A 17,724-nucleotide genomic window follows, 5' to 3' on the forward strand; every position below is an offset into this window, starting at 1 on the left:
CCACTTGCAATTTCTAGAGCATGGGAGAGCTTCTCTTCAACATGTTCAAACGATCTGCGACTAACAAATATATATACACTACTGGCCATTAAAACTACTACACCACGAAGATGACGTGCTACAGATGCGAAATTTAACCGACAGCAAGAAGATGCTGTGATATGCAAATGATTGTCTTTTCAGAGCATTCACACAAGGTTGGCGCCGGTGGCGGTGCCTACAACGTGCTGACATGAGGAAAGTTTCCAACCGATTTCTCATACACAAACAGCAGTTGACCGGCGTTGCCTGGTGAAACGTTGTTGTGATGCCTCGTGTAAGGAGGAGAAATGCGTACCATCACGATTCCGACTTTGATAAAGGTCGGGTTGTAGCCTATCGCGATTGCGGTTTATCGTATCGCGACATTGCTGCTCGCGTTGGTCGAGATCCAATGACTGTTAGCAGAATATGGAATCGGTGGGTTCAGGAGGGTAATACGGAACGCCGTGCTGGATCCCAACGGCCTCGTATCACTAGCAGTCGAGGTGACAGGCATCTTATCCGTATGGCTCTAACGGATCGTGCAACCACGTATCGATCCCTGAGTCAACAGATGGGGACGTTTGCAAGACAACAACCATCTGCACGAACAGTTCGACGACGTTCGCAGCAGCATGGACTATCAACACGGAGACCGTAGCTGCGGTTAACCCTGGCGCTGCATGACAGACAAGAGCGCCTGCGATGGTGTACTCAACTACGAACATGGGTGCACGAATGGCAAAACGTCATTTTTTCGGATGAATCCAGGTTCTGTTTACAGCATCATGATGGTGGCATCCGTGTTTGGTGGCATCGCAGTGAACGCACATTGGAAGCGCATATGGCTCTGAGCACGATGGGACTTAACTTTTGAGGTCATCAGTCCCCTAGAAATTAGAACTACTTAAACCTAACTAACCTAAGGACATCACACACACATCCATGCCCGAGACAGGATTCGAACCTGCGACCGTATCGGTCGCGCGGTTCCAGACTGTAGCGCCTAGAACCTCTCGGCCACTCCGGCCGGCTGGAAGCGCATATTCGTCATCGCCATACTGGCGTATCACCCTGACGGGATCGTATGAGGTGCCATTGGTTACACATCTCGGTCACCTCTTGTTTTCATTGACGGCATTTTGAACAGTGGACGTTACATTTCAGATGTGTTACGACCCGTGGCTCTACCCTTCCTTCGATCCCTATGGAACCCCAGATTTCAGTAGGATAATGCACGACCGTATGTTGCAGGTCCGGTACAGGCCTTTCTGGATACAGAAAATGTTCAACTGCTGCCCTGGCCAGCACATTCTCCACATCTCTCACCAATTGAAAACGTCTGGTCAATGGTGGCCGAGCAACTGGCCCGTCACAATACGCCAGTCACTGCTCTTGATGAACTGTGGTATCGTGTTGAAGCTGCATGGGCAGCGGTACCTGTACACGCCATCCAAGTTCTGTTTGACTCAGTGCCCGGGCGCATCAAGGCCGTTATTACGGCCAGAGGTGGTTGTTCTGGGTACTGATTTCTCAGGATCTATGCCCCCTAATTGCGTGAAAATGTAATCACATGTCAGTTCTAATATAATATATTTGTCCAATGAATACCCGTTTATCATCTGCATTTCTTCTTTGTGTAGCAATTTTAATGGCCAGTAGTGTATATTCTTCCATCAGGTAGATACACCCTGTACAGAAATGCCGCACATGGGCGCCCCAACCGGCCTCTTGCGTCGCTTAGACTTTACTCCGGCCCTGCTCGTGTCTGAACGTCATTGTGGGTAGGGTATTTCAGAGCGACGTCAGAGCGGAGGCGAAGGCGTTGCGCGTGCGCGACGCGGCGGCGCTGGGTCCCCAGATGGCCACGTGGTCTGCCCACCTGTCGGTCGCATATTAGAGCCGTCAGCGGGCGTTAGCGGCCCACTACGTCCGCAGCCTGCTGACTGATTGCCCGCGTCAGTCGATAGCGGCCAGCCTCCAAGATGACCGGCCCTGCCCGCTGCTACAGGCTGCAGACCTCGCTACCTGCCGGAGCACGATGAGGGTGGTAGTTAACTTTTCGGGCGACGTATACCTTTCCAATAAACCTCGGGTGGGCGTGCGAATACAGCCCGCGATTGGGTTCGATCCGCCCCGCGGAAGAAATTCCTGGGCAATTGTTGGCGAAGCGCTGCTGAATTCTGCAACAGAATTCTTTAAGGCAGCTATTGTAAGCAGCTGTAAGCAAAGAAACGATGTTCACGCTGCGTAAATAAATTTACATACCTGAAGATGAGATGAGCGTAAAATGAATGTACTTTCAAAAACGTGACTTTCGAGGCATAATTCAGTGGTGTGATGTGTCCGGGGAGGGATGCCATTCTTATCGGTTCATTACCCCATACACATTAACGTCAAGGTGTGTGGGAAAGGTTATGAGACTGCCAACACCGAGAATGATATGGCAACGCTGTGCTCTACTTGTGTAGACTGGTGTGTTCGTCCCTTCCAGATGCTCAGAATGAGTTTCAGCTTCTTACAGCCGTCACGTGACTTTTGAGAGTGTCGCTTGTGAACTTGTGTTTTTATTGTGTGTTATGAAAATGTTACAGCAGAAATTAGAGCGACGTTATGCAATCAAGTTTTGGGTTAAACTTGGGAATTCCGCGAGTGCGACCTTTGAAAAGTTGAAACAGGCTTATGAGGAACATTCCGTATCAAGAGCACAAGTTTTTTGCTGGCACAAATAATTTTTAGAAGGCCGAGAACACGCCGAAGATGAACCTCGCTCAGGGAGACCTTAAACTTCAAGAAGCGACAAGAACGTCGAATGTGTGGGTGCTCTCGTGAGATCAAAAATGGTTCAAATGGCTCTGAGCACTATGCGACTCAACATCTGAGGGCATCAGTCCCCTAGTACTTAGAACTACTTAAACGTAACTAACATAAGGACATCACAAACATCCATGCCCGAGGCAGGATTCGAACCTGCGACCGTAGCGGTCGCGCGGTTCCAGACTGAAGCGCCTAGAACCGCTTGATCACACCGGCCGGCTCGTGAGATCAGACCGACGTTTAACAATAAAGGTGACGGCTGACCTGTTAACTTAAACTGTTTCACCGTGCGTCAAATTTTGACTGAAGATTTGCACATCAAGACAACGCCTCATGTCGCACGGCCACTTCCCTTACGGGATTTTTGACTTAAAGAGGTGTTCCTGTTGATCTACTGCCCTCCTGATCTGAGTCCTAGTAATCTTTTTCTTTCGCGAAATTGAAAAATGTCGTAAAACGACGTCATTTTGGGACTGCGGAGGGCATTCAAAGCAGTGTGACCGACATGTTAAAGGCCTTACCAGTTGAAGCCTTTCATTGCTGCTTTCAAGACTAGGAACGAGTCCGCCGGTGTATAGCTGCCGGTGGGAACTATATTGAAAGGGACTGTATTGTTGTTTTTTTTTTAAACTAAAAAAAATCTTTGGTAGATAAAAAATGAGTCACTTTGCTTTTTCCACACTCCTCATAGATACACATGCGCCAAGAGCACTTTTGTCGTTTCACGTGATATGGCGGCCCGCCAGCTGAATAGCTGAATATGCGAAACGGGCGCGCAGGTCACCAAACGTTGCTCAAACTTGCTGTAGACAGTAAATACCTTAGCGGAGAGGCGGACTGATTTGGGCGATATTTCAGTTACGAAGCAATCCTCTGGAGGAACTTAGGGTTCGGCCAAACAGCGAGCGGGCAGCATTGTGCGATGTGGCACCGTCCCGAGCAAAACAGAAGGCGGGCGTCCGCCTTAAGAGCGCTCTTGCCCACGGCGCTCAGCTGGCGGGTTATGACTTTCGACAGAGATCGCAGGAGGTCAGTGTGAGAAATGTCGGAAGGAGAGGAAAGAGTAACTCATCTTGCTGATTCGAGGCAAGCTGCTTCGAAATGGCAGCACATTCATTGCTAATGAGCTAAGACTAAGACGGTGTAAAAACTAAATTTTTAATTATTTAATCGTATGGCTAGGGTCCCCCGTGGGGCAGGCCGTTCGCCGGGTGCCGGTCTTTTAATTTGACGCCACTTCGGCGACCTGCAGTCGATGAGGATGACAGGGTGATGATGAGGACAGCACAACACCCAGTCCCTGGGTGGAGAAAATTCCCCGATCCACCTGGGAGTCGAATCCGGACGCAAATGATTGACATCCAACACGCTGACCGTTCAGCTACCGGGGACGGACAACTTTCTAGATAATAGGTTGCTGCCTAAGTTCGTAGCGTTTTTCCATAATTTTAGTGTGCACAACAGATACACATCACTGAAATTTTAGTCATCAATAATATATTTTCCTTCACTATTTAGAACGCCCTCGATGTGCTGTTGCCTTGAAACGGCATTCTTTCATAATACGGAAGTTACAATAATTGTAGTATGGTGTTTGCTGTCTTTCTTTTGTTTTTACAAAATATCATACCATTAACGGCGGGTTTTCGAGAGATGCTCAGTTTACTGATGCTTAAAAACGGCAAATATACCGGGTGATCAAAAAGCCAGTATAAATTTGAAAACTGAATAAATCACGGAATAGTGTAGATAGAAAGGTACAAATTGACACACATGCTTGGAACGACATGGGGTTTTATTAGAACCCAAAAAATACAAAAGTTCAAAAAATGTCCGACAGATGGCGCTTCATCTGATCAGAATAGCAATAATTAGCATAACAAAGTAAGACAAAGCAAAGATGATGTTCTTTACAGGAAATGCTCAATATGTCCACCATCATTCCTCAACAATAGCTGTAGTCGAGGAATAATGTTGTGAATAGCACTGTAAAGCATGTCTGGAGTTATGGTAAGGCATTGGCGGAGGATGTTGCCTTTCAGCATCCCTAGAGATGTCGTTCGATCACGATACACTTGCGACTCCAGGCAACCACAAAGCCAATAGTCGCACGGACTGAGGTCTGGGGACCTGGGAGGCCAAGCATGACTAAAGTGGCGGCTGAGCACACGAGCATCACTAAACGACGCGCGCAAGAGATCTTTCACGCGTCTAACAATGTGGCGTGGAGCGCCATCCTGCATAAACATCGTACGTTCCAGCAGGTGTTTATTAGCCAGGCTGGGGATGATGCGATTCTGTAACATATCGGTGTACCTCTCACCCGTCACGGTAGCAGTTTTGCTGTCCAGCGCCGTCTGTCGGACATTTTGTGAACTTTTTTTTTGTTCCAGTAAGACCCCATGTCATTCCAAGCATGTGTGTCAATTTTTACCTCTCTATCTACATTATTCCGTGCTTTATTAGGTTTTCAAATTTATACTGACTTTTTTATCACCCGGTACGTATAGGCTTCAACTAAAAGCCAATGTGGCATCCCGCGATTTTGTACTGGAGAAAGATGCTGTGCGTGTGACGTAGGTGGCGTTCTTCCATCTCACTGGCCAACGCTCAAACGCACGTTCAGAATATCTGACATGCTAGATCAGGGGTCTCCAAACTACGGCCTGCGGGCCGAAACCGGCCCGCGTTAGCTGGCCGGACATCCCCGGTATCCGGCCCGCCAAATATTTGAGGTGGTGCCTATACTGCCAACAACTGAGTTTCGAGGCCTATCGCGACCAATACACCGCGACATTGTCGGAGCTCTATCTTCACAAAGCGGAAGGTCATGGTTAAACTTGTGGCTATCCACAATAAACAGACAGACCATTCTCCGTGCGATAGTGAAAAAAAAGAACGGTTAACAGATTAGTTTGGCGAAAACATTTTAAGTAAAAAATTCTTTGCATTTTATTCTACTCACGAGTCTGGTGCAAGTCTTTCAAATGGACGCCACTTCGGCGACTGGGTGTTGTGTGCTGTCCTTAGGTTAGTTAGGTTTAAGTAGTTCTAAGTTCTAGGGGACTGATGACCATAGATGTTAAGTCCCATAGTGCTCAGAGCCATTTTTTGAACTTCGGCGACTAGCCTTAGTAATCAATCATTATGGAAGGTGCTTCTTAAGCGAGGTTTTACTTTCTTTTGATTACTTTGTAAAATACATACGGTCCACCAATTAAAATTATGTAATTAAATAAAAATCGTAGTTCGTTTCAGTGCTAGCTGTTCCCACAACCTTTGATTTTTGCGATTTCATCTTTCCTTTCGCCTTACATTACGGTGATCATGGAGTGCTGCGGTGCTTTAATCCCACTAGGTAGATCTTGGCCCTTATGACTTCGTCGAGGAGTCAGTGTGGCCAGCGGACTAAAAAGTTTGGAGACCCCTGTGCTAGATATTGCTCTCCACGTCCGGAAAGACTTCCGCAGTGATTTCTCCGCTCTATGACGCTGGAAACTCGGTACGCTCAACACTCAACGTTCGAATGCGCGGTCCGTGTGAGAGACTACTGTGCAATTTTTTATGCGTCACGTGTGACAGTTGCCGGCTAGAAGTTGGGAGCAGAGAGCGATGTGATAACAAAGTTGTAGGTCGTGGTGAGGCGCTCGCCGGTAAGGAGTGGAGCCGTGGGGCGGGCGGCGCGGCGGCGCGGTGAACGTGCCTCGTCACGACGCAATTTCCGGCTGAGCGACGTTGACGTTTGACACGGCCCGACCGGCTGTCAGGCGCCCGGCTCACCTCCCAGCCGCGACAAGGTCGACCGCCGCCGCCGCCTCAGCCGCCGCCACCCGGCAATTACAACGCCAGCGCCTTCCCCCTTCCCCATCTCGTCACCGTCTGCTCCTTCCTCGCGGCAACAGTGTTTCCACACTGGCCTCTGCTCTGCGTATTCACTCCGGCCTCAAATTTCCACAGTACTCGCCTGCCTTCGGAGGATCTCACGGGACATTACGGAAACACCGCTTGTCCTCGTGGCTCGCCAGTGGTACGGTTTGCCGGTAAAGAGAGAGCAGCCGAGTGCCCACTAAAGCCCTGCGAGCTCGTGGCCAGCACGTGTTTTCGGTGTGCGACAGAGAGCGCAAAGATATTTCGCGAACGTTGGCGGAAGTCGCCGAATATGACCGATGCTTCTACGCCTAATAACACAAGCGAGTGAGCGCTTGGCTATGGCTACGCGGATCTCACGCGAGTGTCCACGACCACGCGGTTTAAACGCGCCCGCACTCACGCGTACATCTGTAGGCTGCATATTTGCAGTGCGTGCATGCGCGATGCGCCTCCCTTACCATTTGAGTTGGACCACATTTATTCAAATGACGATTTACGAAAGCAGATCAAAAATTATTTTTCCTTAATCATGAACAATAAATAAAAACATTTATTTGCCATGTGTGAATAAAAAACGTAACGAAAAGCAGATAAATTTGAAATCTAGTGACATTTACTGCTCCACTCTTTGTCATTTATTAAATAAATGCACATTTTGCAGAGTGGCCGAGCGGTTCTAGGCGCTACACTCTGGGACCGCGCGAACGCTACGTCGCAGGTTCGAATCCTGCCTCGGGCATGGATGTGAGTGATAGGTTAGTTCGGTTCAAGTAGTCCTAAGTTCTAGGGGACTCATGATCTTAGAAGTTAAGTCCCATAGTGCTCAGAGCTATTTGAACCATTTGCACATTTTGTTGCTTTTAAATTAGTTTTCAAAACAACTGTTTTTTTCTCAAACATATCATCAGAAAGTTTATTTGATCTGCGAAGATTAACCATTGTGACACACTAAAGAACGTATTTTGTACACATGTAAAGAGCAAACCGACGCTTTAAATCTTCTGAAATCATCTTTATTCTTAATAATGATGTGAGATTTTCAAATCACAATCGTCTTCTACAAAAACTGAGGAACAATCATTTTCGCTGTCTTTTTTGCAGTCAATTCGTTACGATTCCACATTACCTTCACCTTCCAAATCATGTCGAAAATAAATTCCCTTCTTACAAAATAATGTGATTTGAAACTCATTACCCTATTTCTTCGACTGTACTTTGGCTATTATATGTCTGTAGTTTGTTGTACACCTCTCTCTCTCGTGGACAACAAGGCAGCCGGCCGGAGTGGCCGAGGGGTTCTAGGCGCTACGGTCTGGAACCGCGCGACCGCTAAGGTCGCAGGTTCGAATCCTGCCTCGGGCATGGATGTATGTGATGCCTTAGGTTAGTTAGGTTTCAGTAGTTCTACGTTCTAGGGGACTGATGACCTTAGAAGTTAAGTCCCATAGTGCTCAGAGCCATTTGAACAACAATGCAGGTGAGTTTTTAAATCATGGATAAAGCATTGCTGCAGTAATTGTCGTTGGCGTAGAAAGGCAGAAAAAGCCTGCCATTCGTCTCTTGACACTTTCTTGATAAAAAAAGCCGCCTGTACAGCAATGTTATGAACTCTGTTGAGTATTCAAAGCCATTGTCTCTGCCGGTCGGTGTGGCCGTGCGGTTCTAGGCGCTTCAGTCTGGAACCGTGAGACTGCTACTGTCGCAGGTTCGAATCCTGCCTCGGGCATGGATGTGTGTGACGTCCTTAGGTTAGTTAGGTTTAAGTAGTTCTAAGTTCTAGGGGACTGATGACCATAGATGTTAAGTCCCATAGTGCTCAGAGCCATTTGAACCATTGAACCAGGAAGAGGTACTTGGCAGTGTAACTGCTAATGCCATTCGCGTGTATTTTTGTTTTGTGTGAAGTGGCAATCGAATGCTGATTTTCAACGACTCTACTTGATGAATGTCAGATAGACAGTATTGGTGTTCTCCATAAAAACATGGGAAATCGATAGCCAGAGAAAATTCTAATTCTGAATGCATTACAATGCTTTCCAGACCCATGTTGTGACTAAGCTGTATAGAGTGCATGTTCCCTATCTGTGTGGCAGGGTGACGCGACTGTTGCCGGGCACTCAATGTATAAGAGGCCACGTAGTACTGAGTGAAACTGCATGAGTGTGGAAACGCGGGCCGCATGCGATTGATGGACAGTGAGCGCTACTCAAACGGTTTCACCGCGCAGATGCGGTGCTCTAGACTCCCCATTCTCCCTACTCAGGTACGTCATGAGGTGCACCCAAAGCCTATTTCCCAGTGTTACATCGGCCTTTTTTGCAGCGTGCCTTTTCAGTGAGTGACAATACAGTGCTCAGACACGCCCCCTCACTGACTCTTTTTTTTGCATCTCTTGCAGCGGGACTGCAGTGGCGAAGGTGGTTATTCAGGCCTTCGACAGGTGATCACATTAATGCGACTGGTTGTTTTCTAAGTGCGAAGTAACATCCAAGACTATTGTTCTACTTCAGAAACGGTGATTTTATTACGCACAGCATGTCTCGATCTCAACAATCAACTTTTTAACAACTGAGATCATGGAGACCACCAGAACTATATTCCACTTGAAATAATCATGATGGACCAGTAGGAAATATACCCACTACACCAGCCCCCGGGAAATGTACCGGATTCCGTGTCAACGGATGTTGTGGAACCAAGGGTATCGTGAAAAGGAGAAATGCCGGAGCTTCTCGAAACCTCTCTGCAAACACCACATTGGCACAATTTAACGCACATACGCTGGTCGAATTTGGCAAACTTAAACAGGTTACAGGTACAATAGAAAAATTTCGGATCAAAATGCTCGCAATACTAGAGACACAAACAACTAGAAACGCAAACAACTTCAACAGAAGAGAACTACAGAATATCCGAAGGGAAATGTGATGTCAGAGGGGGGACTCTGATAATGTTTGGCGTTGGATTTGCACTGCACAAATCAGTCACAGGACGACATCTTGGATCTAAATTGAGTATCGGAAAAAATCTCCGCAATAACCCTCGAATCAGGGCACAAAAATTCCGCAATCATTAAAGAAGACGCACAAAAAAAACGATCACAAAAAAAAAAAAAAAAAAAAAAAACGCGTGGCAGTCATTTTTCGTTGCTCCATAAGCGAATGGACTTGGGCAAAAAACCACTAGTTTTGATATTGCTACGAGCTATTCTTCACCACACACAGGACAATGGTTTGAGTTATGTATACATATATGCAGAAGCCCAGCTTACTCGACTATTACGATACCTAACGTTTATTGCTTATTAGTTACTTATTCGAGCACCTATGTAAATACATATAAATTTGGTGTAATGAACTCCAACTAGATCTTCATTTCTACTTCACTGGACCTGGAATGAGAAATATCTGTCGTTTGAACCGCAATTTCTTCTGACAGAATTACCATTAAATGTGGTGGAAATGTGTGTGGACAATGGTGCCGACTGTTCCTTTATTCATTCAGCGATATACTCCCTTACAAGCATTAAAATTTCTACCGTTTTAATCGTCAGGTTCAACATTGTAGATACGTGCCAGTTACTAGAGTTCTAGATACCTGTACAGTTTCGTTGGATTTTACGGTCAAAATCTGCGCGACAGATTGGGAAAAAATACTTGTTACAGATGATGCGTTAAACCATTACACGATTATCAACCCCTTTTTAGTTAATGGCTCCACGGTTGTGCTGTTGGCAGCTGACACAAATGAAAAAAAGTGATAACGTTGTCATTCGTATCAGTCTACCGTAACAAAAGCGTGTCTTGCACATGGACAGTATTTTAATATTTTTCGAGATGTCGACTCGACAGCGCGAAGCCTAGAATTATGGAAGTCTCTCTTCATCCGTTGTGGCACTGGTCGAATTGCTACGTCCTCGTCTGTCTCTATTGCGCAGCAACTACTACACCCGTTTACGCCATCTCTGTTATCTGAAACCGAGTAAAGCGCTGTCCTTGTTGTCCAAGATTTTTAATACCCGGTGAGTATGAAATATTTTGGCAAATTTTCGGTCGCTATGATATATTGTTATTCAACATGAGCGACATAGAATTGCTCAACGAATGGCAATATGAGACATTAGGAGGAAGACATTAGTCACCGCAGAGATTCTTACAAAATGTCATGAGCAGAAAGTGAGTCAAGAGATACGAGGGTATTGGTACTTCCAACAGAAAAGATATTTGTCGCAATGATCACGACGCCAAAATTTCAGAAATTCGGGCTCAGCAAACTGAGACACAGTTAGTTATAGCCTACAGTTTAACGCGTACTCCTACCCAAGGTGCATACGGCGTATGAACGAAGCAGTCGTCACGGTAATTCAGGATTTATCTCAGCATTTGCCTGAAATGGTTTGAGAATATCTCGAAAAACCTAAATCACTATAACCCCACCATGCTTCCCTAACCTTCCTTCCATCTCAGTGTTACTCCAACTTACCATGTTTCTTGTGACAAAGCCAACTTCTTACGTACTCACCATTACTTAACACTTAACTACATCTGTATATCAATTTAGTTTATAACTTCACTTTTTTATTCCAGAGCCTTGTCGTCAGTTCTGTTTTTTATTATTTGATAAGCTGACGCAAATCGTCAATGCATTGCCTTGCGCCTGGGACACTTGACTGCCAGCCAATCGGGGCTACAGGCATCAGCTGTCAGACGTCAGCAGGGAATGCAGTCTGGGCTGTCTCCGGCTCGATTATCGAAGCGAAGGTCGCACGGACGCCCTTCTATTGCTTGATTTACGGCGAGCAAACGCCTTCATAGACGGCTGGCTGCGCTGACTGATAACTTACGCAGATTGCTGATTAATCCCCCAGGATCTGGGAACTGCAAGCGACAGACTCGCCACACCTAAATCAGTCAGATTACATTTAAATACCACCTAAAACCAGCAGTGGGAAGTCTTATGATTAACATACGCTGGCATGATGCCTATGAAATTGCGAAAGTGTTGGCAGTCGCGGTGACGCCGCACCCGAGTGATTTGTTATTGTCATTCCGGCTTTACTGGCAACTGTCAGTGATCTCACTGTTCAGAGAATTCTATGAAACCGGTTGTTTCACATAGGCTTCTGCGTGCGCAGCTCTCGGCAGTCCGGAGACGTACAGCGGGCTTGCAACGTTGTTGGTTTTAGCTACCTGGTAAAAAGTATCAGTGAGGAATAATTGCAAAAAGGGAGTCATCAAATATTTTCATTCGCTTTCTTAGACATCCAGTTTTCTATTGAAATTTAAAACAATAAACATTTGCAGATTTTAACGAGCTGAGAAAGGCAATGAAACATGCTCTAAGTGAGCTGATGTCCAAAAGCTTTGAACTGATTAAAATGTATTATAGCACTATACGACAGTGACAGCTGCAAAAAGAAAATTGCAACACCTATAAACAATACCTTATGTTCAGACTGTCCACAGCTCGTGGTCGTGCGGTAGCGTTCTCGCTTCCCGCGCCCGGGTTCCGGGGTTTCTATTCCCAGCGGGGTCAGGGATTTTCTCTGCCTCGTGATGACTGGGTGTTGTGTGCTGTCCTTAGGTTAGTTAGGTTTAAGTATTTCTAAGTTCTAGGGGACTGATGACCATAGATGTTAAGTCCCATAGTTCTCAGAGCCATTTGAACCATTTTTTATGTTCAGACTATTATAACAACCTTCTATCTCTCTCTCTCTCTCTCTCTCTATTTCTCTCTCTCTCTCTCTCTCTCTCTCTTTCTTTCTCTCAAAACCTACAGGGTGCTACCAGTTGACCTCGAATCATAAAATTTTGCTAGAAGCAAGGTTTCGCTGAACAAGAGAAGGAAAAAATCTGATTTGTAACCATATCACACTAAAATATATTTTTTGTCCTTTTATATCCATCTGTCTGTCTGTCCAACTGTTAAGAACTCTTTTTCTCAGAAAGAGGATGGCGTATCAAGCTCAGATTTATGTCACATACAGAAGTCTATTGTGCCTCAGTGGTGTAAAAAATTTAAAAATTTAAGTAAATCCAGTCAAAAAATTAGTTTATTTATGCCACTTAATTTGATACTCGCAAACTCACTCATCAAAACCTGTAGGGTACTTCCCGTTGACCTAAGCACTCCGTCTTCAGGCCACAAGTGGCCCATCGGGACCATCTGACCGCCGTGTCATCCTCAGGTGAAGATGCGAATAGGAGGGGCGTGTGGTCAGCACAACGCTCTCCCGGTCGTTATGATGGTTTTCTTTGAGCGGCGCCGCTGCTATTCGTTCGAGTAGCTCATTAGTTGGCATCACGAGGTTGAGTGCACCTCGAAAAATGGCAACAGCGCATGGCGGCCCGGATGGTCACCCATCCAAGTGCCGGCCACGACCGACAGCGCTTAACTTTGGTGATCAGACAGGAACCGGTGTATCCACTGCGGCAAGGCCGTTGCCTCCCATTGACCTGGAATTACGAAATTCGGCTAGAAGCAAGGTTTCATAGTGCAAGTAAAGTAAAAAAATCTGAAACCTGTTAAATTGTAGTTATATCATAAAAATCTTATTTTGCTTTTTGAACAACAACGCATTTATCATCCGTTTAAAGCTTATAGATGAACATTACTGCAAGCAAACATAAAATGTTAGTTGTTGTCATGTTTTAGTAAGTAAATGAGAAATGTTTTGTTAAATTTTCTCTCTCTACGTTTTTTTTTTATTTTTTGTTTTGTCATCAGTCTACTGACTGGTTTGATGCGACCCGCCACGAATTCCTTTCCTGTGCTAACCACTTCATCTAAGAGTAGCACTTGCAACCTACGTCCTCAATTATTTGCTTGACGTATTCCAATCTCTGTCTTCCTCTACAGTTTTTGCCCTCTACTGCTCCCTCTAGTACCATGGAAGTCATTCCCTCATGTCTTAGCAGATGTCCTATCATCCTGTCCCTTCTCCTTATCAGTGTTTTCCACATATTCCTTTCCTCTCCGATTCTGCATAGAACCTCCTCATTCCTTACCTTATCAGTCCACCTAATTTTCAACATTCGCCTATAGCACCACATCTCAAATGCATCGATTCTCTTCTGTTCCGGTTTTCCCACAGTCCATGTTTCACTACCATACAATGCTGTACTCCAGACGTACATCCTCAGAAATTTATTCCTCAAATTACGGCCGGTATTTGATATTAGTAGACTTCTCTTGGCCAGAAATGCCTTTTTTGCCATAGCGAGTCTGCTTTTGATGTCCTCCTTGCTCCGTCTGTCATTGGTTATTTTACTGCCTAGGTAGCAGAATTCCTTAACTTCACTGACTTCGTGACCATCAATCCTGATGTTAAGTTTCTCGCTGTTCGCATTTTTACTACTTCTCATTACCTTCGTCTTTCTCCGATTTACTCTCAAACCATACTGTGTACTCATTAGACTGTTCATTCTGTTCAGCAGATCATTTAATTCTTCTTCACTTTCACTCAGGATAGCAATGTCATCAGCGAATCGTATCATTGATATCCTTTCACGTTGTATTTTAATTCCACTCCCGAACCTTTCTTTTATTTCCATCATTGCTTCCTCGATGTACAGATTGAAGAGTAGGGGCGAAAGGCTACAGCCTTGTCTTACACCCTTCTTAATACGAGCACTTCGTTCTTGATCGTCCACTCTTATTATTCCCTCTTGGTTGTTGTACATATTGTATATGACCCGTCTCTCCCTATAGCTTACCCCTACTTTTTTCAGAATCTCGAACAGCTTGCACCATTTTATATTGTCGAACGCTTTTTCCAGGTCGACAAATCCTATGAAAATGTCTTGATTTTTCTTTAGCCTTGCTTCCATTATTAGCCGTAACGTCAGAATTGCCTCTCTCGTCCCTTTACTTTTCCTAAAGCCAAACTGATCTTCACCTAGCGCATTCTCAATTTGCTTTTCCATTCTTCTGTATATTATTCTTGTAAGCAGCTTTGATACGTGAGCTGTTAAGCTGACTGTGCGATAATTCTCGCACTTGTCAGCTCTTGCCGTCTTCGGAATTGTGTGGATGATGCTTTTCCGAAAGTCAGATGGTATGTCGCCAGACTCATGTATTCTACACACCAACGTGAATAGTCGTTTTGTTGCCACTTCCCCCAATGATTTTAGAAATTCTGATGTAATGTTATCGATCCCTTCTGCCTTATTTGACCGTAAGTCCTCCAAAGCTCTTTTAAATTCCGATTCTAATACTGGATCCCCTATCTCTTCTAAATCGACTCCTGTTTCTTCTTCTATCACATCAGACAAATCTTCACCCTCATAGAGGCTTTCAATGTATTCTTTCCACCTATCTGCTCTCTCCTCTGCATTTAACAGTGGAATTCCCATTGCACTCTTGCTTTTAATGTCACCAAAGGTTGTTTTGACTTTCCTGTATGCTGAGTCTGTCCTTCCGACAATCATATCTTTTTCGATGTCTTCACATTTTTCCTGCAGCCATTTCGTCTTAGCTTCCCTGCACTTCCTATTTATTTCATTCCTCAGCGGCTTGTATTTCTGTATTCCTGATTTTCCCGGAACATGTTTGTACTTCCTCCTTTCATCAATCAACTGAAGCATTTCTTCTGTTACCCATGGTTTCTTCGCAGCTACCTTCTTTGTACCTATGTTTTCCTTCCCAACTTCTCTACGTATATAAACTAAAGTCCGTCGCTCACTTCTTTTTGTATGTGCAGGCTAGTGTGAGGAAATATTGTAGAGATTTTGATACGGTCTTGGAATTCCCGGGACCAATAACCTTCCAGTATCGATAATGGTAATGAACAAAAATCGTCGAGATTCTCGATTCTCAGGATGGATGAACTACATATACGGGTTGCTCTAAAATTCCCCTTATTAATTTTTAGGAATTGTAAAGGGGACGTGTAGACAATGCAGGGTGTTTATAAATGAATATCGGGGTTTTAACGCTTTATAATATTTATTACATTAAAATTACAGTTATAAATGATATGTCAAATGAAAGAGCAACTCATACAGTTTTACCAAGAACCTATAAATGTTCAATGTGAGCACCATTTGTCACACGGCACACATCAAGTCTAGTTACCCATGTACCCAAGCACTGGATAGGCCGCAAGGGGCCCAATGACAGGGCTTGCTTTGCATTGCCTCCACGTTTACCCGACCTAACGCCATGCTATTTTTTCCTTTGGGGGCTTCATCAAGGATAGTGTGAACGTGCCTCTGCTACCAGCAGACCTCCCTGAATTAAGAAACCGGATTGAAGCAGCTATTGCTACAAACACTGAATACACACTTATCAACGTTTGGGAAGAAGTCGGCTATAGACTTGATGTGTGCCGTGTGACAAATGCAGCTCACACTGAACATTTATAAGGTTCTTGGTAAAACCGTTTGAGTTGTTCTTTCATTTGACATATCGTCTATAACTGTAAGTTTAATATAATAAATATTATAAAGCGTTAAAACTCCGATGTTTATTTATAAACACCCTGTATTTTGAATTGAAACCCATGTCCGAAAACGTACCGTTTTCGTGCTACAATCGTTTGAAAACGTGTTTGCTAGGTAGATGTGCAACAACGTAGTCACGGTGGGGGATGCTTACGTCGGATCACCTGCTGTCATTTGACGTCTGTTGTACCTCTATGACCTGACTCGAGTCTTATTCGCGCGTCTGTGAGTGTCAGGGCATCACGGTTGATTCACGTTTGCAGAATACACCGACATGATCATTCTGTGTGGCGAAGCTCACGGTAATGGAAAAACGGCTCGTCACCTTTATCATGATCGTTCTCCACAATCTCCGACTCCATGGGAGGATATTCTTTTCGCCACAGTTTCGCAACGGCTTCGAGAAAGAGGCACCTTCGCTGTCAACAGGCGTCAGAGCGGTGCTCCAACGTGACGCCACACATCCGAACTGGAAATGGAATTGTTTCTGTAAACTGATAAAGTTTCCTCTTTTTCTTATTGATGACCGGAATTGTAAAACAAGTGATGTACTGGATCACGTGTAATAAACTACTTGTAAAAGTGTTCGCGTTAGAAACATGTTTTCAAATGACTGTAGATCGGAAACGATACGCTTCCGCACATGGGTTCCATAGTCTACTCAGTCCCCTTATAACGATATGTTTACGTAATGTGTGTACATAAACATACAGTTATAAATGTCCCCGTTCGTAGTCGCTAATTATAACAATATGTTTACTTTTGTGCTGTAACATATAGCTATAATCAGCGGCGGAAATATATTTGCGAACGCCGACCGTGTGCGGCTGTCTCTTGTTGCATCGTCTGATCAGTCGGAAGTTACATTGCAGAGGAGAGTAAATGCCTATTCAAAATATAATTATTTTTGGATAGCTCAACATGAATTTCCTAAGGGACCGTAGTTTATCATGCATTTACCGGTAGAACATGGCGCGGAGAAGATATTTCGCCGCATGCAACTTCCGTCCGATCTCGACGAAAGAATTCGTGACTGTGAACTCTCTATTTGGCAGAAACATAAAGAAAATTAAATAACTTCACGAAAGAGTGAGACATAGATTCTATAATAAATAAATAGTCCAACACCAGTTCCATTTAACTCTGAATTTATGGCAATTAATAGATGAACTTACACTGCAGTGAAGGATTTAACATGGATACCGTTTTGACTGGCACTTCTCTTCTCATAATGAAAATAATTCCTTTGACGTTTTCACATACACGTCGCACAATAAATCTACTGCTGTGCACTATTGCACTTTTAGTACTGCGCTTTTACTTACACTAAAATAATATTATTTTTAACAATAATAATAATACGGCGGCAAGACATGCGCGTCCGACACACGTTACAAGAGACAAGAGAAAATGAGTAACTGAGTAACTGTTGATCGAGAATATCTCGTAAATCAAAAGAATGTGTAAAAGTGTTCTTCTTCTGTCCGTTTTTTCGCGCCGCGGTTTTCAAAGTCAGCAACTCAGTGCATCTCTGACGGCGCTTCGACAATAAACACGTTACGTCACAGGTCGT

General features: G+C 44.7%; 1 pseudogene; it reads right to left on the bottom strand.

The window, feature by feature from the left end:
- Positions 1–13,035: 13,035 nt before the first annotated feature.
- On the bottom strand, positions 13,036–13,153 carry LOC124553839 (annotated as a pseudogene).
- Between the last annotated feature and the right edge of the window lie 4,571 nt (positions 13,154–17,724).

Source organism: Schistocerca americana, chromosome 1, assembly GCF_021461395.2.
Source record: "Schistocerca americana isolate TAMUIC-IGC-003095 chromosome 1, iqSchAmer2.1, whole genome shotgun sequence".
In the NCBI taxonomy this organism is placed as follows: domain Eukaryota; kingdom Metazoa; phylum Arthropoda; class Insecta; order Orthoptera; family Acrididae; genus Schistocerca; species Schistocerca americana.